The 27,408-nt window shown below is 37.1% G+C and overlaps 1 long non-coding RNA gene across 1 annotated transcript; it reads left to right on the top strand.

Moving 5' to 3' along the window:
- The first annotated feature begins 318 nt into the window (after positions 1-318).
- On the top strand, positions 319-25,460 carry LOC125675466 (uncharacterized). The gene is made up of 4 exons (XR_007370515.2): positions 319-434; positions 24,200-24,224; positions 24,308-24,579; positions 25,231-25,460. It is a non-coding gene; the product is annotated as an uncharacterized LOC125675466 (long non-coding RNA).
- The last annotated feature ends 1,948 nt before the right edge of the window (positions 25,461-27,408 follow it).

Below are 27,408 nucleotides of genomic sequence, written 5' to 3'. Positions count from 1 at the left end.
TACGTGTACGTTTTGCACGATCAGCGCTGAATCGGCGGATGTAATGCGTCACTTCCAATCCTCCAAAGTCGATCAAAACAAAAAGTCATTCCAATCCGTAATGAGCTGCTTAGTCAAATGGGAAGGGGTTTATTTATTCTTATTTAATACTTCAGTTTAATTGTAAAACCACAATGCGCCTTGTAAATCCTGTCCTTAGAATTTCAAAGTTACACTCTACAAGAATTTTAAAACTGTATTATCGCGAGGTTAAACGTACAAATGACGATTGCTGATTAAAACGCGTTATCAATGAAAATCCATCTCATGTATATCGATTTTTAGATAAGTACTGATAGATACAAAACATTTTCCTACCTTTATGAAATTGATTGGACTATCAAAGCTACTTTTGTGAGGAAAGATATTCCAACACGGATTCCAGGACGACAAAGGTAAAAGAAGGCTAAACGTCATGGGATATAAACATTATATTGTACTTTGATGTATTATTGATAATTTTTAACTATATCATTTCCATATTTCACTTTATACATCAAAATTCTAAAGAATGTTTTCTCTCTCTCTCTCTCTCTCTCTCTCTCTCTCTCTCTCTCTCTCTCTCTCTCTCTCTCTCTCTATATATATATATATATATATATATATATATATATATATGATGCTAAGCCTCTAAGTTTTACAGTTTATTTCTAATGGACGTATCTATATCTATCCGTCACAGACTTTTCTCATCTTACTTCCTCTCCAAAAACACTGGAGCAATTTCAGTCAAACTTGCCGAATTGTATCCCTTGGTAAACGTCATTTAACTTTTCTTCTAATAAACGGCTTATCCATCTATCAAGGGGAAATAACTAGGAAAAGTAGAAATAACGTGGAAAATCTTATACAGCATGCTTATGAACTGTCTGTCCGATCATCAACATACTAGAGGACACTAAGTAGAGGTGTCTGTGATAGACCTGTATTATATACTGTACGTAGAGGTGTCTGTGATAGACCTGTATTATATACTGTACGTAGAGATGTCTGTGATAGACCTGTATTATATACTGTACGTAGAGATGTCTGTGATAGACCTGTATTATATACTGTACGTAGAGATGTCTGTGATAGACCTGTATTATATACTGTACGTAGAGGTGTCTGTGATAGACCTGTATTATATACTGTACGTAGAGATGTCTGTGATAGACCTGTATTATATACTGTACGTAGAGGTGTCTGTGATAGACCTGTATTATATACTGTACGTAGAGGTGTCTGTGATAGACCTGTATTATATACTGTACGTAGAGATGTCTGTGATAGACCTGTATTATATACTGTACGTAGAGATGTCTGTGATAGACATGTATTATATACTGTACGTAGAGGTGTCTGTGATAGACCTGTATTATATACTGTACGTAGAGGTGTCTGTGATAGACATGTATTATATACTGTACGTAGAGGTGTCTGTGATAGACCTGTATTATATACTGTATGTAGAGATGTCTGTGATAGACCTGTATTATATACTGTACGTAGAGATGTCTGTGATAGACCTGTATTATATACTGTACGTAGAGATGTCTGTGATAGACCTGTATTATATACTGTATGTAGAGGTGTCTGTGATAGACCTGTATTATATACTGTACGTAGAGAACACTAAGTAGAGGTGTCTGTGATAGACCTGTATTATATACTGTACGTAGAGATGTCTGTGATAGACCTGTATTATATACTGTAAGTAGAGGTGTCTGTGATAGACCTGTATTATATACTGTACGTAGAGATGTCTGTGATAGACCTGTATTATATACTGTAAGTAGAGGTGTCTGTGATAGACCTGTATTATATACTGTACGTAGAGGTGTCTGTGAGACTGTGATAGACCAGTATTATATACTGTACGTAGAGGTGACTGTCATAGACCTGTATTATATACTGTACGTAGAGGACACTAAGTAGAGGTGTCTGTGATAGACCTGTATTATATACTGTACGTAGAGATGTCTGTGATAGACCTGCATTATATACTGTACGTAGAGATGTCTGTGATAGACCTGTATTATATACTGTACGTAGAGATGTCTGTGAGACTATGATAGACCTGTATTATATACTGTACGTAGAGATGTCTGTGATAGACCTGTATTATATACTGTACGTATAGGTGTCTGTGATAGACCTGTATTATATACTGTACGTAGAGGTGTCTGTGATAGACCTGTATTATATACTGTAAGTAGAGATGTCTGTGATAGACCTGTATTATATACTGTACGTAGAGATGTCTGTGATAGACCTGTATTATATACTGTACGTAGAGGTGTCTGCGATAGACCTGTATTATATACTGTACGTAGAGGTGTCTGTGATAGACCTGTATTATATACTGTACGTAGAGGTGTCTGTGATAGACCTGTATTATATACTGTACGTAGAGGTGTCTGTGATAGACCTGTATTATATACTGTACGTAGAGGTGTCTGTGATAGACCTGTATTATATACTGTACGTAGAGGTGTCTGTGATAGACCTGTATTATATACTGTACGTAGAGGTGTCTGTGAGACTGTGATAGACCTGTATTATATACTGTACGTAGAGGACATTAAGTAGAGGTGTCTGTGATAGACCTGTATTATATACTGTACGTAGAGGAGACTGTGATAGACCTGTATTATATACTGTACGTAGAGGTGTCTGTGATAGACCTGTATTATATACTGTACGTAGAGGTGTCTGTGATAGACCTGTATTATATACTGTACATAGAGGTGTCTGTGATAGACCTGTATTATATACTGTACGTAGAGGTGTCTGTGATAGACCTGTATTATATACTGTACGTAGAGGTGTCTGTGATAGACCTGTATTATATACTGTATGTAGAGGTGTCTGTGATAGACCTGTATTATATACTGTACGTAGAGATGTCTGTGAGACTGTGATAAACCTGTATTATATACTGTACGTAGAGGTGTCTGTGATAGACCTGTATTATATACTGTACGTAGAGGTGTCTGTGATAGACCTGTATTATATACTGTACGTAGAGGTGTCTGTGATAGACCTGTATTATATACTGTACGTAGAGGTGTCTGTGATAGACCTGTATTATATACTGTACGTAGAGGTGTCTGTGATAGACCTGTATTATATACTGTAAGTAGAGATGTCTGTGATAGACCTGTATTATATACTGTACGTAGAGGTGTCTGTGAGACTGTGATAGACCTGTATTATATACTGTACGTAGAGGTGTCTGTGATAGACCTGTATTATATACTGTACGTAGAGGAGACTGTGATAGACCTGTATTATATACTGTACGTAGAGGTGTCTGTGATAGACCTGTATTATATACTGTACGTAGAGGTGTCTGTGATAGACCTGTATTATATACTGTACGTAGAGGTGTCTGTGAGACTGTGATAGACCTGTATTATATACTGTACGTAGAGGAGACTGTGATAGACCTGTATTATATACTGTACGTAGAGAACACTAAGTAGAGGTGTCTGTGATAGACCTGTATTATATACTGTACGTAGAGGACACAAAGTAGAGGTGTCTGTGGAAGACCTGTATTATATACTGTACGTAGAGGAGACTGTGATAGACCTGTATTATAAACTGTACGTAGAGGTGTCTGTGATAGACCTGTATTATATACTGTACGTAGAGGTGTCTGTGATAGACCTGTATTATATACTGTAAGTAGAGGTGTCTGTGATAGACCTGTATTATATACTGTACGTAGAGATGTCTGTGATAGACCTGTATTATATACTGTAAGTAGAGGTGCCTGTGATAGACCTGTATTATATACTGTACGTAGAGATGTCTGTGATAGACCTGTATTATATACTGTACGTAGAGGTGTCTGTGATAGACCTGTATTATATACTGTACGTAGAGGTGTCTGTGAGACTGTGATAGACCTGTATTATATACTGTACGTAGAGGTGTCTGTGATAGACCTGTATTATATACTGTACGTAGAGGAGACTGTGATAGACCTGTATTATATACTGTACGTAGAGATGTCTGTGATAGACCTGTATTATATACTGTACGTAGAGGTGTCTGTGAGACTGTGATAGACCTGTATTATATACTGTACGTAGAGGACACTAAGTAGAGGTGTCTGTGATAGACCTGTATTATATACTGTACGTAGAGGTGTCTGTGATAGACCTGTATTATATACTGTACGTAGAGGTGTCTTTGATAGACCTGTATTATATACTGTACGTAGAGGACACAAAGTAGAGATGTCTGTGATAGACCTGTATTATATACTGTACGTAGAGGTGTCTGTGAGACTGTGATAGACCTGTATTATATACTGTACGTAGAGGTGTCTGTGAGACTGTGATAGACCTGTATTATATACTGTACGTAGAGGTGTCTGTGATAGACCTGTATTATATACTGTACGTAGAGGTGTCTGTGATAGACCTGTATTATATACTGAACGTAGAGAACACTAAGTAGAGGTGTCTGTGATAGACCTGTATTATATACTGTACGTAGAGGACAAAAAGTAGAGGTGTCTGTGATAGACCTGTATTATATACTGTACGTAGAGGAGACTGTGATAGACCTGTATTATAAACTGTACGTAGAGGTGTCTGTGATAGACCTGTATTATATACTGTACGTAGAGGTGTCTGTGATAGACCTGTATTATATACTGTAAGTAGAGGTGTCTGTGATAGACCTGTATTATATACTGTACGTAGAGATGTCTGTGATAGACCTGTATTATATACTGTAAGTAGAGGTGCCTGTGATAGACCTGTATTATATACTGTACGTAGAGATGTCTGTGATAGACCTGTATTATATACTGTACGTAGAGGTGTCTGTGATAGACCTGTATTATATACTGTACGTAGAGGTGTCTGTGAGACTGTGATAGACCTGTATTATATACTGTACGTAGAGGTGTCTGTGATAGACCTGTATTATATACTGTACGTAGAGGAGACTGTGATAGACCTGTATTATATACTGTACGTAGAGATGTCTGTGATAGACCTGTATTATATACTGTACGTAGAGGTGTCTGTGAGACTGTGATAGACCTGTATTATATACTGTACGTAGAGGACACTAAGTAGAGGTGTCTGTGATAGACCTGTATTATATACTGTACGTAGAGGTGTCTGTGATAGACCTGTATTATATACTGTACGTAGAGGTGTCTTTGATAGACCTGTATTATATACTGTACGTAGAGGACACAAAGTAGAGATGTCTGTGATAGACCTGTATTATATACTGTACGTAGAGGTGTCTGTGAGACTGTGATAGACCTGTATTATATACTGTACGTAGAGGTGTCTGTGAGACTGTGATAGACCTGTATTATATACTGTACGTAGAGGTGTCTGTGATAGACCTGTATTATATACTGTACGTAGAGGTGTCTGTGATAGACCTGTATTATATACTGAACGTAGAGAACACTAAGTAGAGGTGTCTGTGATAGACCTGTATTATATACTGTACGTAGAGGTGTCTGTGATAGACCTGTATTATATACTGTACGTAGAGATGTCTGTGATAGACCTGTATTATATACTGTACGTAGAGGTGTCTGTGATAGACCTGTATTATATACTGTAAGTAGAGGTGTCTGTGATAGACCTGTATTATATACTGTACGTAGAGGTGTCTGTGATAGACCTGTATTATATACTGTACGTAGAGATGTCTGTGATAGACCTGTATTATATACTGTAAGTAGAGGTGTCTGTGAGACTGTGATAGACCTGTATTATATACTGTACGTAGAGGTGTCTGTGATAGACCTGTATTATATACTGTACGTAGAGATGTCTGTGATAGACCTGTATTATATACTGTACGTAGAGGTGTTTGTGATAGACCTGTATTATATACTGTACGTAGAGATGTCTGTGATAGACCTGTATTATATACTGTACGTAAAGAACACTAAGTAGAGGTGTCTGTGATAGACCTGTATTATATACTGTACGTAGAGGTGTCTGTGATAGACCTGTATTATACTGTACGTAGAGATGTCTGTGATAGACCTGTATTATATACTGTAAGTAGAGGTGTCTGTGATAGACCTGTATTATATACTGTACGTAGAGATGTCTGTGATAGACCTGTATTATATACTGTAAGTAGAGGTGTCTGTGAGACTGTGATAGACCTGTATTATATACTGTACGTAGAGGTGTCTGTGATAGACCTGTATTATATACTGTACGTAGAGGTGTCTGTGAGACTGTGATAGACCTGTATTATATACTGTACGTAGAGGTGTCTGTGATAGACCTGTATTATATACTGTACGTAGAGGTGTCTGTGAGACTGTGATAGACCTGTATTATATACTGTACGTAGAGGTGTCTGTGATAGACCTGTATTATATACTGAACGTAGAGGACACTAAGTAGAGGTGTCTGTGATAGACCTGTATTATATACTGTACGTAGAGATGTCTGTGATAGACCTGTATTATATACTGTACGTAGAGGTGTCTGTGATAGACCTGTATTATATACTGTACGTAGAGGTGTCTATGATAGACCTGTATTATATACTGTACGTAGAGGTGTCTGTGAGACTGTGATAGACCTGTATTATATACTGTACGTAGAGGTGTCTGTGATAGACCTGTATTATATACTGTACGTAGAGGTGTCTGTGATAGACCTGTATTATATACTGTACGTAGAGGAGACTGTGATAGACCTGTATTATATACTGTACGTAGAGGTGTCTGTGAGACTGTGATAGACCTGTATTATATACTGTAAGTAGAGATGTCTGTGATAGACCTGTATTATATACTGTACGTAGAGATGTATGTGATAGACCTGTATTATATACTGTACGTAGAGGTGTCTGTGAGACTGTGATAGACCTGTATTATATACTGTACGTAGAGGACACTAAGTAGAGGTGTCTGTGATAGACCTGTATTATATACTGTACGTAGAGGTGTCTGTGATAGACCTGTATTATATACTGTACGTAGAGGTGTCTTTGATAGACCTGTATTATATACTGTACGTAGAGGACACAAAGTAGAGATGTCTGTGATAGACCTGTATTATATACTGTACGTAGAGGTGTCTGTGAGACTGTGATAGACCTGTATTATATACTGTACGTAGAGGTGTCTGTGAGACTGTGATAGACCTGTATTATATACTGTACGTAGAGGTGTCTGTGATAGACCTGTATTATATACTGTACGTAGAGGTGTCTGTGATAGACCTGTATTATATACTGAACGTAGAGAACACTAAGTAGAGGTGTCTGTGATAGACCTGTATTATATACTGTACGTAGAGGTGTCTGTGATAGACCTGTATTATATACTGTACGTAGAGATGTCTGTGATAGACCTGTATTATATACTGTACGTAGAGGTGTCTGTGATAGACCTGTATTATATACTGTAAGTAGAGGTGTCTGTGATAGACCTGTATTATATACTGTACGTAGAGGTGTCTGTGATAGACCTGTATTATATACTGTACGTAGAGATGTCTGTGATAGACCTGTATTATATACTGTAAGTAGAGGTGTCTGTGAGACTGTGATAGACCTGTATTATATACTGTACGTAGAGGTGTCTGTGATAGACCTGTATTATATACTGTACGTAGAGATGTCTGTGATAGACCTGTATTATATACTGTACGTAGAGGTGTCTGTGATAGACCTGTATTATATACTGTACGTAGAGATGTCTGTGATAGACCTGTATTATATACTGTACGTAAAGAACACTAAGTAGAGGTGTCTGTGATAGACCTGTATTATATACTGTACGTAGAGGTGTCTGTGATAGACCTGTATTATACTGTACGTAGAGATGTCTGTGATAGACCTGTATTATATACTGTAAGTAGAGGTGTCTGTGATAGACCTGTATTATATACTGTACGTAGAGATGTCTGTGATAGACCTGTATTATATACTGTAAGTAGAGGTGTCTGTGAGACTGTGATAGACCTGTATTATATACTGTACGTAGAGGTGTCTGTGATAGACCTGTATTATATACTGTACGTAGAGGTGTCTGTGAGACTGTGATAGACCTGTATTATATACTGTACGTAGAGGTGTCTGTGATAGACCTGTATTATATACTGTACGTAGAGGTGTCTGTGAGACTGTGATAGACCTGTATTATATACTGTACGTAGAGGTGTCTGTGATAGACCTGTATTATATACTGAACGTAGAGGACACTAAGTAGAGGTGTCTGTGATAGACCTGTATTATATACTGTACGTAGAGATGTCTGTGATAGACCTGTATTATATACTGTACGTAGAGGTGTCTGTGATAGACCTGTATTATATACTGTACGTAGAGGTGTCTATGATAGACCTGTATTATATACTGTACGTAGAGGTGTCTGTGAGACTGTGATAGACCTGTATTATATACTGTACGTAGAGGTGTCTGTGATAGACCTGTATTATATACTGTACGTAGAGGTGTCTGTGATAGACCTGTATTATATACTGTACGTAGAGGAGACTCTGATAGACCTGTATTATATACTGTACGTAGAGGTGTCTGTGAGACTGTGATAGACCTGTATTATATACTGTAAGTAGAGATGTCTGTGATAGACCTGTATTATATACTGTACGTAGAGATGTCTGTGATAGACCTGTATTATATACTGTACGTAGAGGTGTCTGTGATAGACCTGTATTATATACTGTACGTAGAGGTGTCTGTGATAGACCTGTATTATATACTGTAAGTAGAGGTGTCTGTGATAGACCTGTATTATATACTGTACGTAGAGATGTCTGTGATAGACCTGTATTATATACTGTACGTAGAGAACACTAAGTAGAGGTGTCTGTGAGACTGTGATAGACCTGTATTATATACTGTACGTAGAGAACACTAAGTAGAGATGACTGTGATAGACCTGTATTATATACTGTACGTAGAGAACACTAAGTAGAGGTGTCTGTGATAGACCTGTATTATATACTGTACGTAGAGGTGTCTGTGATAGACCTGTATTATATACTGTACGTAGAGGTGTCTGTGATAGACCTGTATTATATACTGTACGTAGAGATGTCTGTGATAGACATGTATTATATACTGTAAGTAGAGGTGTCTGTGATAGACCTGTATTATATACTGTAAGTAGAGAACACTAAGTAGAGATGACTGTGATAGACCTGTATTATATACTGTACGTAGAGAACACTAAGTAGAGGTGTCTGTGATAGACCTGTATTATATACTGTACGTAGAGGAGACTGTGATAGACCTGTATTATATACTGTACGTAGAGATGTCTGTGATAGACCTGTATTATATACTGTACGTAGAGGTGTCTGTGAGACTGTGATAGACCTGTATTATATACTGTACGTAGAGGTGTCTGTGATAGACCTGTATTATATACTGTACGTAGAGGTGTCTGTGATAGACCTGTATTATATACTATACGTAGAGAACACTAAGTAGAGGTGTCTGTGATAGACCTGTATTATATACTGTACATAGAGGTGTCTGTGATAGACCTGTATTATATACTGTACGTAGAGGTGTCTGTGATAGACCTGTATTATATACTGTAAGTAGAGGTGTCTGTGATAGACCTGTATTATATACTGTACGTAGAGATGTCTGTGATAGACCTGTATTATATACTGTAAGTAGAGGACACTAAGTACACTGTGATAGACCTGTATTATATACTGTACGTAGAGGTGTCTGTGAGACTGTGATAGACCTGTATTATATACTGTACGTAGAGGTGTCTGTGAGACTGTGATAGACCTGTATTATATACTGTACGTAGAGAGCACTAAGTAGAGGTGTCTGTGATAGACCTGTATTATATACTGTACGTAGAGGTGTCTGTGATAGACCTGTATTATATACTGTACGTAGAGGTGTCTGTGAGACTGTGATAGACCTGTATTATATACTGTACGTAGAGGTGTCTGTGAGACTGTGATAGACCTGTATTATATACTGTACGTAGAGGTGTCTGTGATAGACCTGTATTATATACTGTACGTAGAGGTGTCTGTGATAGACCTGTATTATATACTGTACGTAGAGGTGTCTGTGATAGACCTGTATTATATACTGTACGTAGAGGTGTCTGTGATAGACCTGTATTATATACTGTACGTAGAGATGTCTGTGATAGACCTGTATTATATACTGTACGTAGAGGTGTCTGTGATAGACCTGTATTATATACTGTACGTAGAGGTGTCTGTGATAGACCTGTATTATATACTGTACGTAGAGGACACTAAGTAGAGGTGTCTGTGATAGACCTGTATTATATACTGTACGTAGAGGTGTCTGTGATAGACCTGTATTATATACTGTACGTAGAGGAGACTGTGATAGACCTGTATTATATACTGCAAGTAGAGGTGTCTGTGATAGACCTGTATTATATACTGTACGTAGAGGTGTCTGTGATAGACCTGTATTATATACTGTACGTAGAGATGTCTGTGATAGACCTGTATTATATACTGTAAGTAGAGGTGTCTGTGATAGACCTGTATTATAAACTGTACGTAGAGGAGACTGTGATAGACCTGTATTATATACTGTACGTAGAGGTGTCTGTGATAGACCTGTATTATATACTGTAAGTAGAGGTGTCTGTGATAGACCTGTATTATATACTGTACGTAGAGATGTCTGTGATAGACCTGTATTATATACTGTACGTAGAGGTGTCTGTGAGACTGTGATAGACCTGTATTATATACTGTACGTAGAGAACACTAAGTAGAGGTGTCTGTGATAGACCTGTATTATATACTGTACGTAGAGGACACTAAGTAGAGGTGTCTGTGATAGACCTGTATTATATACTGTACGTAGAGGAGACTGTGATAGACCTGTATTATATACTGTACGTAGAGGTGTCTGTGATAGACCTGTATTATATACTGTACGTAGAGGTGTCTGTGATAGACCTGTATTATATACTGTAAGTAGAGGTGTCTGTGATAGACCTGTATTATATACTGTACGTAGAGGTGTCTGTGATAGACCTGTATTATATACTGTACGTAGAGATGTCTGTGATAGACCTGTATTATATACTGTACGTAGAGGTGTCTGTGATAGACCTGTATTATATACTGTACGTAGAGAACACTAAGTAGAGGTGTCTGTGATAGACCTGTATTATATACTGTACGTAGAGGAGACTGTGATAGACCTGTATTATATACTGTACGTAGAGGTGTCTGTGAGACTGTGATAGACCAGTATTATATACTGTAAGTAGAGGTGTCTGTGATAGACCTGTATTATATACTGTACGTAGAGATGTCTGTGATAGACCTGTATTATATACTGTACGTAGAGGTGTCTGTGATAGACCTGTATTATATACTGTACGTAGAGATGTCTGTGATAGACCTGTATTATATACTGTACGTAGAGGTGTCTGTGATAGACCTGTATTATATACTGTACGTAGAGGTGTCTGTGATAGACCTGTATTATATACTGTACGTAGAGATGTCTGTGATAGACCTGTATTATATACTGTACGTAGAGGTGTCTGTGATAGACCTGTATTATATACTGTACGTAGAGATGTCTGTGATAGACCTGTATTATATACTGTACGTAGAGGTGTCTGTGATAGACCTGTATTATATACTGTACGTAGAGGTGTCTGTGATAGACCTGTATTATATACTGTACGTAGAGGTGTCTGTGAGACTGTGATAGACCTGTATTATATACTGTACGTAGAGGTGTCTGTGATAGACCTGTATTATATACTGTACGTAGAGGTGTCTGTGATAGACCTGTATTATATACTGTACGTAGAGGTGTCTGTGATAGACCTGTATTATATACTGTACGTAGAGATGTCTGTGATAGACCTGTATTATATACTGTACGTAGAGGTGTCTGTGATAGACCTGTATTATATACTGTACGTAGAGGTGTCTGTGATAGACCTGAATTATATACTGTACGTAGAGGTGTCTGTGATAGACCTGTATTATATACTGTACGTAGAGGTGTCTGTGATAGACCTGTATTATATACTGTACGTAGAGGTGTCTGTGATAGACCTGTATTATATACTGTACGTAGAGAACACTAAGTAGAGGTGTCTGTGATAGACCTGTATTATATACTGTACGTAGAGGTGTCTGTGAGACTGTGATAGACCTGTATTATATAGTGTACGTAGAGGTGTCTGTGATAGACCTGTATTATATACTGTACGTAGAGATGTCTGTGATAGACCTGTATTATATACTGTACGTAGAGGTGTCTGTGATAGACCTGTATTATATACTGTACGTAGAGGTGTCTGTGATAGACCTGTATTATATACTGTAAGTAGAGGTGTCTGTGATAGACCTGTATTATATACTGTACGTAGAGATGTCTGTGATAGACCTGTATTATATACTGTACGTAGAGAACACTAATTAGAGGTGTCTGTGAGACTGTGATAGACCTGTATTATATACTGTACGTAGAGAACACTAAGTAGAGATGACTGAGATAGACCTGTATTATATACTGTACTTAGAGAACACTAAGTAGAGGTGTCTGTGATAGACCTGTATTATATACTGTACGTAGAGATGTCTGTGATAGACCTGTATTATATACTGTACGTAGAGGTGTCTGTGAGACTGTGATAGACCTGTATTATATACTGTACGTAGAGGTGTCTGTGATAGACCTGTATTATATACTGTACGTAGAGGTGTCTGTGATAGACCTGTATTATATACTATACGTAGAGAACACTAAGTAGAGGTGTCTGTGATAGACCTGTATTATATACTGTACATAGAGGTGTCTGTGATAGACCTGTATTATATACTGTACGTAGAGGTGTCTGTGATAGACCTGTATTATATACTGTAAGTAGAGGTGTCTGTGATAGACCTGTATTATATACTGTACGTAGAGATGTCTGTGATAGACCTGTATTATATACTGTAAGTAGAGGACACTAAGTACACTGTGATAGACCTGTATTATATACTGTACGTAGAGGTGTCTGTGAGACTGTGATAGACCTGTATTATATACTGTACGTAGAGGTGTCTGTGATAGACCTGTATTATATACTGTAAGTAGAGGTGTCTGTGATAGACCTGTATTATATACTGTACGTAGAGGTGTCTGTGATAGACCTGTATTATATACTGTACGTAGAGATGTCTGTGATAGACCTGTATTATATACTGTACGTAGAGGTGTCTGTGATAGACCTGTATTATATACTGTACGTAGAGAACACTAAGTAGAGGTGTCTGTGATAGACCTGTATTATATACTGTACGTAGAGGAGACTGTGATAGACCTGTATTATATACTGTACGTAGAGGTGTCTGTGAGACTGTGATAGACCAGTATTATATACTGTAAGTAGAGGTGTCTGTGATAGACCTGTATTATATACTGTACGTAGAGATGTCTGTGATAGACCTGTATTATATACTGTACGTAGAGGTGTCTGTGATAGACCTGTATTATATACTGTACGTAGAGATGTCTGTGATAGACCTGTATTATATACTGTACGTAGAGGTGTCTGTGATAGACCTGTATTATATACTGTACGTAGAGGTGTCTGTGATAGACCTGTATTATATACTGTACGTAGAGATGTCTGTGATAGACCTGTATTATATACTGTACGTAGAGGTGTCTGTGATAGACCTGTATTATATACTGTACGTAGAGATGTCTGTGATAGACCTGTATTATATACTGTACGTAGAGGTGTCTGTGATAGACCTGTATTATATACTGTACGTAGAGGTGTCTGTGATAGACCTGTATTATATACTGTACGTAGAGGTGTCTGTGAGACTGTGATAGACCTGTATTATATACTGTACGTAGAGGTGTCTGTGATAGACCTGTATTATATACTGTACGTAGAGGTGTCTGTGATAGACCTGTATTATATACTGTACGTAGAGGTGTCTGTGATAGACCTGTATTATATACTGTACGTAGAGATGTCTGTGATAGACCTGTATTATATACTGTACGTAGAGGTGTCTGTGATAGACCTGTATTATATACTGTACGTAGAGGTGTCTGTGATAGACCTGAATTATATACTGTACGTAGAGGTGTCTGTGATAGACCTGTATTATATACTGTACGTAGAGGTGTCTGTGATAGACCTGTATTATATGCTGTACGTAGAGGTGTCTGTGATAGACCTGTATTATATACTGTACGTAGAGAACACTAAGTAGAGGTGTCTGTGATAGACCTGTATTATATACTGTACGTAGAGGTGTCTGTGAGACTGTGATAGACCTGTATTATATAGTGTACGTAGAGGTGTCTGTGATAGACCTGTATTATATACTGTACGTAGAGATGTCTGTGATAGACCTGTATTATATACTGTACGTAGAGGTGTCTGTGATAGACCTGTATTATATACTGTACGTAGAGGTGTCTGTGATAGACCTGTATTATATACTGTAAGTAGAGGTGTCTGTGATAGACCTGTATTATATACTGTACGTAGAGATGTCTGTGATAGACCTGTATTATATACTGTACGTAGAGAACACTAATTAGAGGTGTCTGTGAGACTGTGATAGACCTGTATTATATACTGTACGTAGAGAACACTAAGTAGAGATGACTGAGATAGACCTGTATTATATACTGTACTTAGAGAACACTAAGTAGAGGTGTCTGTGATAGACGTGTATTATATACTGTACGTAGAGATGTCTGTGATAGACCTGTATTATATACTGTACGTAGAGGTGTCTGTGAGACTGTGATAGACCTGTATTATATACTGTACGTAGAGGTGTCTGTGATAGACCTGTATTATATACTGTACGTAGAGGTGTCTGTGATAGACCTGTATTATATACAATACGTAGAGAACACTAAGTAGAGGTGTCTGTGATAGACCTGTATTATATACTGTACATAGAGGTGTCTGTGATAGACCTGTATTATATACTGTACGTAGAGGTGTCTGTGATAGACCTGTATTATATACTGTAAGTAGAGGTGTCTGTGATAGACCTGTATTATATACTGTACGTAGAGATGTCTGTGATAGACCTGTATTATATACTGTAAGTAGAGGACACTAAGTACACTGTGATAGACCTGTATTATATACTGTACGTAGAGGTGTCTGTGAGACTGTGATAGACCTGTATTATATACTGTACGTAGAGGTGTCTGTGAGACTGTGATAGACCTGTATTATATACTGTACGTAGAGAGCACTAAGTAGAGGTGTCTGTGATAGACCTGTATTATATACTGTACGTAGAGGTGTCTGTGATAGACCTGTATTATATACTGTACGTAGAGGTGTCTGTGAGACTGTGATAGACCTGTATTATATACTGTACGTAGAGGTGTCTGTGAGACTGTGATAGACCTGTATTATATACTGTACGTAGAGGTGTCTGTGATAGACCTGTATTATATACTGTACGTAGAGGTGTCTGTGATAGACCTGTATTATATACTGTACGTAGAGGTGTCTGTGATAGACCTGTATTATATACTGTACGTAGAGGTGTCTGTGATAGACCTGTATTATATACTGTACGTAGAGATGTCTGTGATAGACCTGTATTATATACTGTACGTAGAGGTGTCTGTGATAGACCTGTATTATATACTGTACGTAGAGGTGTCTGTGATAGACCTGTATTATATACTGTACGTAGAGGACACTAAGTAGAGGTGTCTGTGATAGACCTGTATTATATACTGTACGTAGAGGTGTCTGTGATAGACCTGTATTATATACTGTACGTAGAGGAGACTGTGATAGACCTGTATTATATACTGCAAGTAGAGGTGTCTGTGATAGACCTGTATTATATACTGTACGTAGAGGTGTCTGTGATAGACCTGTATTATATACTGTACGTAGAGATGTCTGTGATAGACCTGTATTATATACTGTAAGTAGAGGTGTCTGTGATAGACCTGTATTATAAACTGTACGTAGAGGAGACTGTGATAGACCTGTATTATATACTGTACGTAGAGGTGTCTGTGATAGACCTGTATTATATACTGTAAGTAGAGGTGTCTGTGATAGACCTGTATTATATACTGTACGTAGAGATGTCTGTGATAGACCTGTATTATATACTGTACGTAGAGGTGTCTGTGAGACTGTGATAGACCTGTATTATATACTGTACGTAGAGAACACTAAGTAGAGGTGTCTGTGATAGACCTGTATTATATACTGTACGTAGAGGACACTAAGTAGAGGTGTCTGTGATAGACCTGTATTATATACTGTACGTAGAGGAGACTGTGATAGACCTGTATTATATACTGTACGTAGAGGTGTCTGTGATAGACCTGTATTATATACTGTACGTAGAGGTGTCTGTGATAGACCTGTATTATATACTGTAAGTAGAGGTGTCTGTGATAGACCTGTATTATATACTGTACGTAGAGGTGTCTGTGATAGACCTGTATTATATACTGTACGTAGAGATGTCTGTGATAGACCTGTATTATATACTGTACGTAGAGGTGTCTGTGATAGACCTGTATTATATACTGTACGTAGAGAACACTAAGTAGAGGTGTCTGTGATAGACCTGTATTATATACTGTACGTAGAGGAGACTGTGATAGACCTGTATTATATACTGTACGTAGAGGTGTCTGTGAGACTGTGATAGACCAGTATTATATACTGTAAGTAGAGGTGTCTGTGATAGACCTGTATTATATACTGTACGTAGAGATGTCTGTGATAGACCTGTATTATATACTGTACGTAGAGGTGTCTGTGATAGACCTGTATTATATACTGTACGTAGAGATGTCTGTGATAGACCTGTATTATATACTGTACGTAGAGGTGTCTGTGATAGACCTGTATTATATACTGTACGTAGAGGTGTCTGTGATAGACCTGTATTATATACTGTACGTAGAGATGTCTGTGATAGACCTGTATTATATACTGTACGTAGAGGTGTCTGTGATAGACCTGTATTATATACTGTACGTAGAGATGTCTGTGATAGACCTGTATTATATACTGTACGTAGAGGTGTCTGTGATAGACCTGTATTATATACTGTACGTAGAGGTGTCTGTGATAGACCTGTATTATATACTGTACGTAGAGGTGTCTGTGAGACTGTGATAGACCTGTATTATATACTGTACGTAGAGGTGTCTGTGATAGACCTGTATTATATACTGTACGTAGAGGTGTCTGTGATAGACCTGTATTATATACCGTACGTAGAGGTGTCTGTGATAGACCTGTATTATATACTGTACGTAGAGATGTCTGTGATAGACCTGTATTATATACTGTACGTAGAGGTGTCTGTGATAGACCTGTATTATATACTGTACGTAGAGGTGTCTGTGATAGACCTGAATTATATACTGTACGTAGAGGTGTCTGTGATAGACCTGTATTATATACTGTAAGTAGAGGTGTCTGTGATAGACCTGTATTATATACTGTACGTAGAGGTGTCTGTGATAGACCTGTATTATATACTGTACGTAGAGAACACTAAGTAGAGGTGTCTGTGATAGACCTGTATTATATACTGTACGTAGAGGTGTCTGTGAGACTGTGATAGACCTGTATTATATAGTGTACGTAGAGGTGTCTGTGATAGACCTGTATTATATACTGTACGTAGAGATGTCTGTGATAGACCTGTATTATAAACTGTACGTAGAGGTGTCTGTGATAGACCTGTATTATATACTGTACGTAGAGGTGTCTGTGATAGACCTGTATTATATACTGTAAGTAGAGGTGTCTGTGATAGACCTGTATTATATACTGTACGTAGAGATGTCTGTGATAGACCTGTATTATATACTGTACGTAGAGAACACTAAGTAGAGGTGTCTGTGAGACTGTGATAGACCTGTATTATATACTGTACGTAGAGAACACTAAGTAGAGATGACTGTGATAGACCTGTATTATATACTGTACTTAGAGAACACTAAGTAGAGGTGTCTGTGATAGACCTGTATTATATACTGTACGTAGAGGTGTCTGTGATAGACCTGTATTATATACTGTACGTAGAGATGTCTGTGATAGACCTGTATTATATACTGTAAGTAGAGGTGTCTGTGATAGACCTGTATTATAAACTGTACGTAGAGGAGACTGTGATAGACCTGTATTATATACTGTACGTAGAGGTGTCTGTGATAGACCTGTATTATATACTGTAAGTAGAGGTGTCTGTGATAGACCTGTATTATATACTGTACGTAGAGATGTCTGTGATAGACCTGTATTATATACTGTACGTAGAGGTGTCTGTGAGACTGTGATAGACCTGTATTATATACTGTACGTAGAGAACACTAAGTAGAGGTGTCTGTGATAGACCTGTATTATATACTGTACGTAGAGGACACTAAGTAGAGGTGTCTGTGATAGACCTGTATTATATACTGTACGTAGAGGAGACTGTGATAGACCTGTATTATATACTGTACGTAGAGGTGTCTGTGATAGACCTGTATTATATACTGTACGTAGAGGTGTCTGTGATAGACCTGTATTATATACTGTAAGTAGAGGTGTCTGTGATAGACCTGTATTATATACTGTACGTAGAGGTGTCTGTGATAGACCTGTATTATATACTGTACGTAGAGATGTCTGTGATAGACCTGTATTATATACTGTACGTAGAGGTGTCTGTGATAGACCTGTATTATATACTGTACGTAGAGAACACTAAGTAGAGGTGTCTGTGATAGACCTGTATTATATACTGTACGTAGAGGAGACTGTGATAGACCTGTATTATATACTGTACGTAGAGGTGTCTGTGAGACTGTGATAGACCAGTATTATATACTGTAAGTAGAGGTGTCTGTGATAGACCTGTATTATATACTGTACGTAGAGATGTCTGTGATAGACCTGTATTATATACTGTACGTAGAGGTGTCTGTGATAGACCTGTATTATATACTGTACGTAGAGATGTCTGTGATAGACCTGTATTATATACTGTACGTAGAGGTGTCTGTGATAGACCTGTATTATATACTGTACGTAGAGGTGTCTGTGATAGACCTGTATTATATACTGTACGTAGAGATGTCTGTGATAGACCTGTATTATATACTGTACGTAGAGGTGTCTGTGATAGACCTGTATTATATACTGTACGTAGAGATGTCTGTGATAGACCTGTATTATATACTGTACGTAGAGGTGTCTGTGATAGACCTGTATTATATACTGTACGTAGAGGTGTCTGTGATAGACCTGTATTATATACTGTACGTAGAGGTGTCTGTGAGACTGTGATAGACCTGTATTATATACTGTACGTAGAGGTGTCTGTGATAGACCTGTATTATATACTGTACGTAGAGGTGTCTGTGATAGACCTGTATTATATACTGTACGTAGAGGTGTCTGTGATAGACCTGTATTATATACTGTACGTAGAGATGTCTGTGATAGACCTGTATTATATACTGTACGTAGAGGTGTCTGTGATAGACCTGTATTATATACTGTACGTAGAGGTGTCTGTGATAGACCTGAATTATATACTGTACGTAGAGGTGTCTGTGATAGACCTGTATTATATACTGTAAGTAGAGGTGTCTGTGATAGACCTGTATTATATACTGTACGTAGAGGTGTCTGTGATAGACCTGTATTATATACTGTACGTAGAGAACACTAAGTAGAGGTGTCTGTGATAGACCTGTATTATATACTGTACGTAGAGGTGTCTGTGAGACTGTGATAGACCTGTATTATATAGTGTACGTAGAGGTGTCTGTGATAGACCTGTATTATATACTGTACGTAGAGATGTCTGTGATAGACCTGTATTATATACTGTACGTAGAGGTGTCTGTGATAGACCTGTATTATATACTGTACGTAGCGGTGTCTGTGATAGACCTGTATTATATACTGTAAGTAGAGGTGTCTGTGATAGACCTGTATTATATACTGTACGTAGAGATGTCTGTGATAGACCTGTATTATATACTGTACGTAGAGAACACTAAGTAGAGGTGTCTGTGAGACTGTGATAGACCTGTATTATATACTGTACGTAGAGAACACTAAGTAGAGATGACTGTGATAGACCTGTATTATATACTGTACTTAGAGAACACTAAGTAGAGGTGTCTGTGATAGACCTGTATTATATACTGTACGTAGAGGTGTCTGTGATAGACCTGTATTATATACTGTACGTAGAGGTGTCTGTGATAGACCTGTATTATATACTGTACGTAGAGATGTCTGTGATAGACATGTATTATATACTGTAAGTAGAGGTGTCTGTGATAGACCTGTATTATATACTGTAAGTAGAGAACACTAAGTAGAGATGACTGTGATAGACCTGTATTATATACTGTACGTAGAGAACACTAAGTAGAGGTGTCTGTGATAGACCTGTATTATATACTGTACGTAGAGGAGACTCTGATAGACCTGTATTATATACTGTACGTAGAGATGTCTGTGATAGACCTGTATTATATACTGTACGTAGAGGTGTATGTGAGACTGTGATAGACCTGTATTATATACTGTACGTAGAGGTGTCTGTGATAGACCTGTATTATATACTGTACGTAGAGGTGTCTGTGATAGACCTGTATTATATACTGTACGTAGAGAACACTAAGTAGAGGTGTCTGTGATAGACCTGTATTATATACTGTACATAGAGGTGTCTGTGATAGACCTGTATTATATACTGTACGTAGAGGTGTCTGTGATAGACCTGTATTATATACTGTACGTAGAGGTGTCTGTGATAGACCTGTATTATATACTGTACGTAGAGATGTCTGTGATAGACCTGTATTATATACTGTAAGTAGAGGACACTAAGTACACTGTGATAGACCTGTATTATATACTGTACGTAGAGGTGTCTGTGAGACTGTGATAGACCTGTATTATATACTGTATGTAGAGGTGTCTGTGAGACTGTGATAGACCTGTATTATATACTGTACGTAGAGAACACTAAGTCGAGGTGTCTGTGATAGACCTGTATTATATACTGTACGTAGAGGTGTCTGTGATAGACCTGTATTATATACTGTACGTAGAGGTGTCTGTGAGACTGTGATAGACCTGTATTATATACTGTACGTAGAGGTGTCTGTGAGACTGTGATAGACCTGTATTATATACTGTACGTAGAGGTGTCTGTGATAGACCTGTATTATATACTGTACGTAGAGGTGTCTGTGATAGACCTGTATTATATACTGTACGTAGAGGTGTCTGTGATAGACCTGTATTATATACTGTACGTAGAGGTGTCTGTGATAGACCTGTATTATATACTGTACGTAGAGATGTCTGTGATAGACCTGTATTATATACTATACGTAGAGGTGTCTGTGATAGACCTGTATTATATACTGTACGTAGAGGTGTCTGTGATAGACCTGTATTATATACTGTACGTAGAGGACACTAAGTAGAGGTGTCTGTGATAGACCTGTATTATATACTGTACGTAGAGGTGTCTGTGATAGACCTGTATTATATACTGTACGTAGAGGAGATTGTGATAGACCTGTATTATATACTGCAAGTAGAGGTGTCTGTGATAGACCTGTATTATATACTGTACGTAGAGGTGTCTGTGATAGACCTGTATTATATACTGTACGTAGAGATGTCTGTGATAGACCTGTATTATATACTGTAAGTAGAGGTGTCTGTGATAGACCTGTATTATATACTGTACGTAGAGGAGACTGTGATAGACCTGTATTATATACTGTACGTAGAGGTGTCTGTGATAGACCTGTATTATATACTGTAAGTAGAGGTGTCTGTGATAGACCTGTATTATATACTGTACGTAGAGATGTCTGTGATAGACCTGTATTATATACTGTACGTAGAGGTGTCTGTGAGACTGTGATAGACCTGTATTATATACTGTACGTAGAGAACACTAAGTAGAGGTGTCTGTGATAGACCTGTATTATATACTGTACGTAGAGGTGTCTGTGATAGACCTGTATTATATACTGTACGTAGAGGTGTCTGTGATAGACCTGTATTATATACTGTACGTAGAGAACACTAAGTAGAGGTGTCTGTGATAGACCTGTATTATATACTGTACGTAGAGATGTCTGTGATAGACCTGTATTATATACTGTACGTAGAGGTGTCTGTGATAGACCTGTATTATATACTGTACGTAGAGAACACTAAGTAGAGGTGTCTGTGATAGACCTGTATTATATACTGTACGTAGAGGAGACTGTGATAGACCTGTATTATATACTGTACGTAGAGGTGTCTGTGAGACTGTGATAGACCAGTATTATATACTGTAAGTAGAGGTGTCTGTGATAGACCTGTATTATATACTGTACGTAGAGATGTCTGTGATAGACCTGTATTATATACTGTACGTAGAGGTGTCTGTGATAGACCTGTATTATATACTGTACGTAGAGATGTCTGTGATAGACCTGTATTATATACTGTACGTAGAGGTGTCTGTGATAGACCTGTATTATATACTGTACGTAGAGGTGTCTGTGATAGACCTGTATTATATACTGTACGTAGAGGTGTCTGTGATAGACCTGTATTATATACTGTACGTAGAGATGTCTGTGATAGACCTGTATTATATACTGTACGTAGAGGTGTCTGTGATAGACCTGTATTATATACTGTACGTAGAGGTGTCTGTGATAGACCTGTATTATATACTGTACGTAGAGGTGTCTGTGATAGACCTGTATTATATACTGTACGTAGAGGTGTCTGTGATAGACCTGTATTATATACTGTACGTAGAGGTGTCTGTGATAGACCTGTATTATATACTGTACGTAGAGGTGTCTGTGATAGACCTGTATTATATACTGTACGTAGAGATGTCTGTGATAGACCTGTATTATATACTGTACGTAGAGGTGTCTGTGATAGACCTGTATTATATACTGTACGTAGAGATGTCTGTGATAGACCTGTATTATATACTGTACGTAGAGGTGTCTGTGATAGACCTGTATTATATACTGTACGTAGAGGTGTCTGTGATAGACCTGAATTATATACTGTACGTAGAGGTGTCTGTGATAGACCTGTATTATATACTGTAAGTAGAGGTGTCTGTGATAGACCTGTATTATATACTGTACGTAGAGGTGTCTGTGATAGACCTGTATTATATACTGTACGTAGAGAACACTAAGTAGAGGTGTCTGTGATAGACCTGTATTATATACTGTACGTAGAGGTGTCTGTGAGACTGTGATAGACCTGTATTATATACTGTACGTAGAGGTGTCTGTGATAGACCTGTATTATATACTGTAAGTAGAGGTGTCTGTGATAGACCTGTATTATATACTGTACGTAGAGGTGTCTGTGATAGACCTGTATTATATACTGTACGTAGAGGACACTAAGTAGAGATGTCTGTGATAGACCTGTATTATATACAGTACGTTACGGTGTTGTTATGCACAAAGATAAAAATGTCAATGTTTAAAGGTTTTAGTCTTTAGAACGACGGGTTCATCTTCATAACGATATATTCCATAATCTTGGAATCTTTTTTTTTTTTATTTTTAACAAACTCCCAAACACTGTTTACTCATAAAGGGACATATATTAGTAGTGGTTTAAGTATCACAACTGAAGTAATACCGGTATAATATCTGGGGAGTACACCATATCTGTATCAACGGAATATCACAGCATATTGTGTTTACTTTTAACAAGATACAGGGCTCATGGCGGGTTATTCTCTTTCGAGAAGTCGAGAGTCATAGTTTTCATCGACTTCTCTTCGCAATCGTTCATGTTTTGATTCTGGAAAACGTGTAAATGCCGGAGTTGGTGACGGTTTGTGCTTCGTCCGACTTTTCGACTCAGATGTGCCTGGGTTTACGCAATAGAAAAGTTGTTTTCAAACATTTAACAGTAATACACAAAACTGTCATAAGGAAATCAACATTTACTTGCTTTAAATCCATTTTCAACATGTACCCTGTCCCGGGATTACGTTAATTGGTCCTGGAAGAAGTTTTCATAATAGGGGACCAGTTAAGAAATGGCTGACGTAATCAGAGTTGTGATTACTTGATTGTTTAAATATACGACTGCTTCTCTCTCTTTTAGATAAGTAACAGAAAGCCATGAAATCGTAAGTACCCAGCATATTTCCCCTGGATTTGTCTTATTTACGTGTGTCAGTGAAATGTAATTCTAATTGGTTGTCTTTTCTAGGTTTTTTAAAGAAAAAGAAATATTGAATACCTTGAATACGACATATTTGAACAACACTACCAGCAATGGAGAAAATTTCCAGGCGTGGAACGAGGAATTGAGAAATATTCTTCACTCACGAGTTCTAGACAATAAAACCATAGAAGAAGACTTCCGATACCTCAGAGAGCATAGACTACTAAATCCGGGCTTTTTAATAGACGTTTTGACTTACGTAGATCACAAAGCAGTCAGATATATTCAACAACAGCGGTGGCACAGGCGAAGTCAGCGTACGTTCAAATTATATACCCGTGTTACTTTATCAAAAATTTTATTTGAAATTCACAAAACTCAGCTAGATCATGAAACATTTCGTCTCTTGCGAATATTTGAGGGTTTTTTTTTTCTTAAGAGGTTGTCCATGACAAAATCAGGCTAGAGATCGGTTCGTCAAATTTCTGGGATTGACAATTTTTAGAATTAATTGATGATTATGTTCCCATACAGTTTTAAAATATTAAATTTGATTTTGAAACTTTATTAATATGTTGCTTGTTATATACCATGGAAGTTGTTATATAAACCATATAAGTCTTGTCACGTTACTGGTTTATGTACAACTATATAAGTAAACTTTGATCTGTATCACAGCTAAGGCATGCATGACACGAAAAATCATTATGTTTGCTGAAATACATGGTAATAGAGCAATCTTCGGGAACGAAGAAATTAGCGGAGCCTGACGTGTCATGCACCGCCTATAACATAGACCGTGTCTGGTTCTCCATAGACGGCCTCTTAAGTGTTAAACTACATTCTCTATATCAAGATAAAGAGAGTGATAAAAAGATAAATGTTTCCCTCAAGTATAATTCTTTCAAAGCAATTTTTCTTTGTCGTTCTCTCTTTCAACATGTTTATGTATATATGTATTTTTGTAGGTGAAAAAGAAAAATTAGAAGATTCCAGATAGCGATGTTTGTGGTTGTTTTCTATTGGTTAGGAAGGATAATTTACGTTAAGGCAGCCCAGACGCTGCGTGACTTGTGTGGAACAAACTAATTTTATGCTTTTATAGGAGTTATGAGATTGATCACTGTTCGTTATCTTCACCTTGCATGATGAATGCTTATGAATGCTTCGAATGGTTGATATTAAAAGTGAAATATTAGAACTGACGTTTGTTTTTCTAAATAGATATTGATGTTTAAAAAAAAGGAAAGAAAAGAAATTCTAATATAATTGAAATACATTGAGAAAATTCTATAATCTGACACACATTAGTAGGAACAAGTACTCACAATCGCGGAGGAAGCAAAAGTTTTCAATTCTAATGATATAAATATCATACTTTTTTAAATAAAAACTCCCACGAGTTTCGTGGTTTGTGGATCACGATTTCGAATTTTTACCACATTTTTAATCCTATAAACATATGCCGTTTTGTGTCATATCTTACGAATTAGGGTAGAGGTAATTGAAAAAAAGTCATTGTAATTGAGTGTAATTAATTACAGATTTTCATGCCATGGGAAGTAATGTGTAATTGAGATTTTTTTTCAGTTACAAGTAATTGTGATTTAATCAATTACATTGAAAAATGGCCTGTAATTCCAATTAAATATTAATTACTTTTCAATATACATAGTCTTATTTTACAATAAACTTCAAAACATTTTTTACCTTGTTCAGACTCCAAATTTACTTGTACTTAATCTGAATAAATGTATTATCATGGAGACAATACAGAACATATTGATGATTGGAACAAAACATTTTATAAAAATCAATATACGTGTACAGTATGATACGAGATATATTCAATCTCCTTTGTGTATTGTTGTCCTTAAAATAAATACCCCATCAGTATCTGTTAATTGCTACAATAATTACCCATGGTCAACTGGTTATCTTACCAGGATGTCCAGAATACGGCCCAATGTGAAGAATGCATGGCTATATAAACTAACAGTAACATACACACCTACACAAACACCCACACTTATTTGGAACATCAAAGTCAAGGATGGTAGGTGTTTAGAAGCACTTTGAAGTTCCCCAAAACCCAGGGTCGGAAAAGTTTAAGGCCAAGTGCATCCATTCCACTTCCAAAATGTGTGTGTATTCTTGTATGAATGTTTTGGTAATAAAACTTTGAAAATACTTAAATGTGATGTGTAATCTCATTACATACTGTATGAAAGTAAATGTAATTTAATTAATTACATTAGTATGTTATTGACCCCATCCCTATTACGAATCTATCTTTCTGAACAAAAATCGATTGAACTATTGGCTCAAACAAGCCATGGGGCCATCTGATATTCTCCATGCCACATGTAAATCTTCTTTAATTTTCATATCTTGGTCATAGCATCATTACACTGTTCTTATGCTATAAACGAAAGCTTTACTACATACAACCCGATAATGATAACCATCATCAATGTAAAACTCGAGTCCTTTGAGCCACCTTGTGAACGGTTTGAATGTTCATAAACTTAATTATTGTTAGTCTTTCCGATCCTTACGAGATACAACACATCTACCACAATTTCTAAGACTCTATCCACATCAATTTGGTCCCTCCACTCAGACTGCGCGTCCATTAACAACTCTTTAGCTTCTTTTGATCCACGTATACATGTGGAAATAGCTTACCACCTTGTATTAAAGTCAAAGTCTTCAGTTTATTTCCATAACAACCCTTGAATTTCCTCAAAACACTGGTGCCCTTCGTGTGTGAACAAATATATACCATTACCCGAACTTTGCTTTCGTAAATATGCCGCAGTTTTGTATGCCAACACACTTTCTTTTATTGTTTTCTTTTTTTATTTAAACAATATTTTAATCAATGTTGAATGGGGATTGTTCCGAAGAATAAACCTATATTAGCCCTCTTCTTTTCATTGTTAAATTATTACATATATCTTGACTTCTCCACATCAGATCACCGACATTTTGTCGTTGTATGTCATATTTTCAGAACATTTCGAATTGTCATGCAGCATTTCTATTGGTTTTAGGTCAATTGCTAGCACGCCATCCACAATGAATGGTATCAGAACGCATATAACAATAACATTTATCGCTGCCTTGATTACATTCCCTTTTCC

This window comes from Ostrea edulis, chromosome 3, assembly GCF_947568905.1.
Source record: "Ostrea edulis chromosome 3, xbOstEdul1.1, whole genome shotgun sequence".
NCBI lineage: Eukaryota > Metazoa > Mollusca > Bivalvia > Ostreida > Ostreidae > Ostrea > Ostrea edulis.
Note: the sequence above shows the minus strand (reverse complement) of the source record. Positions and strands in the feature narration are given on the sequence as shown.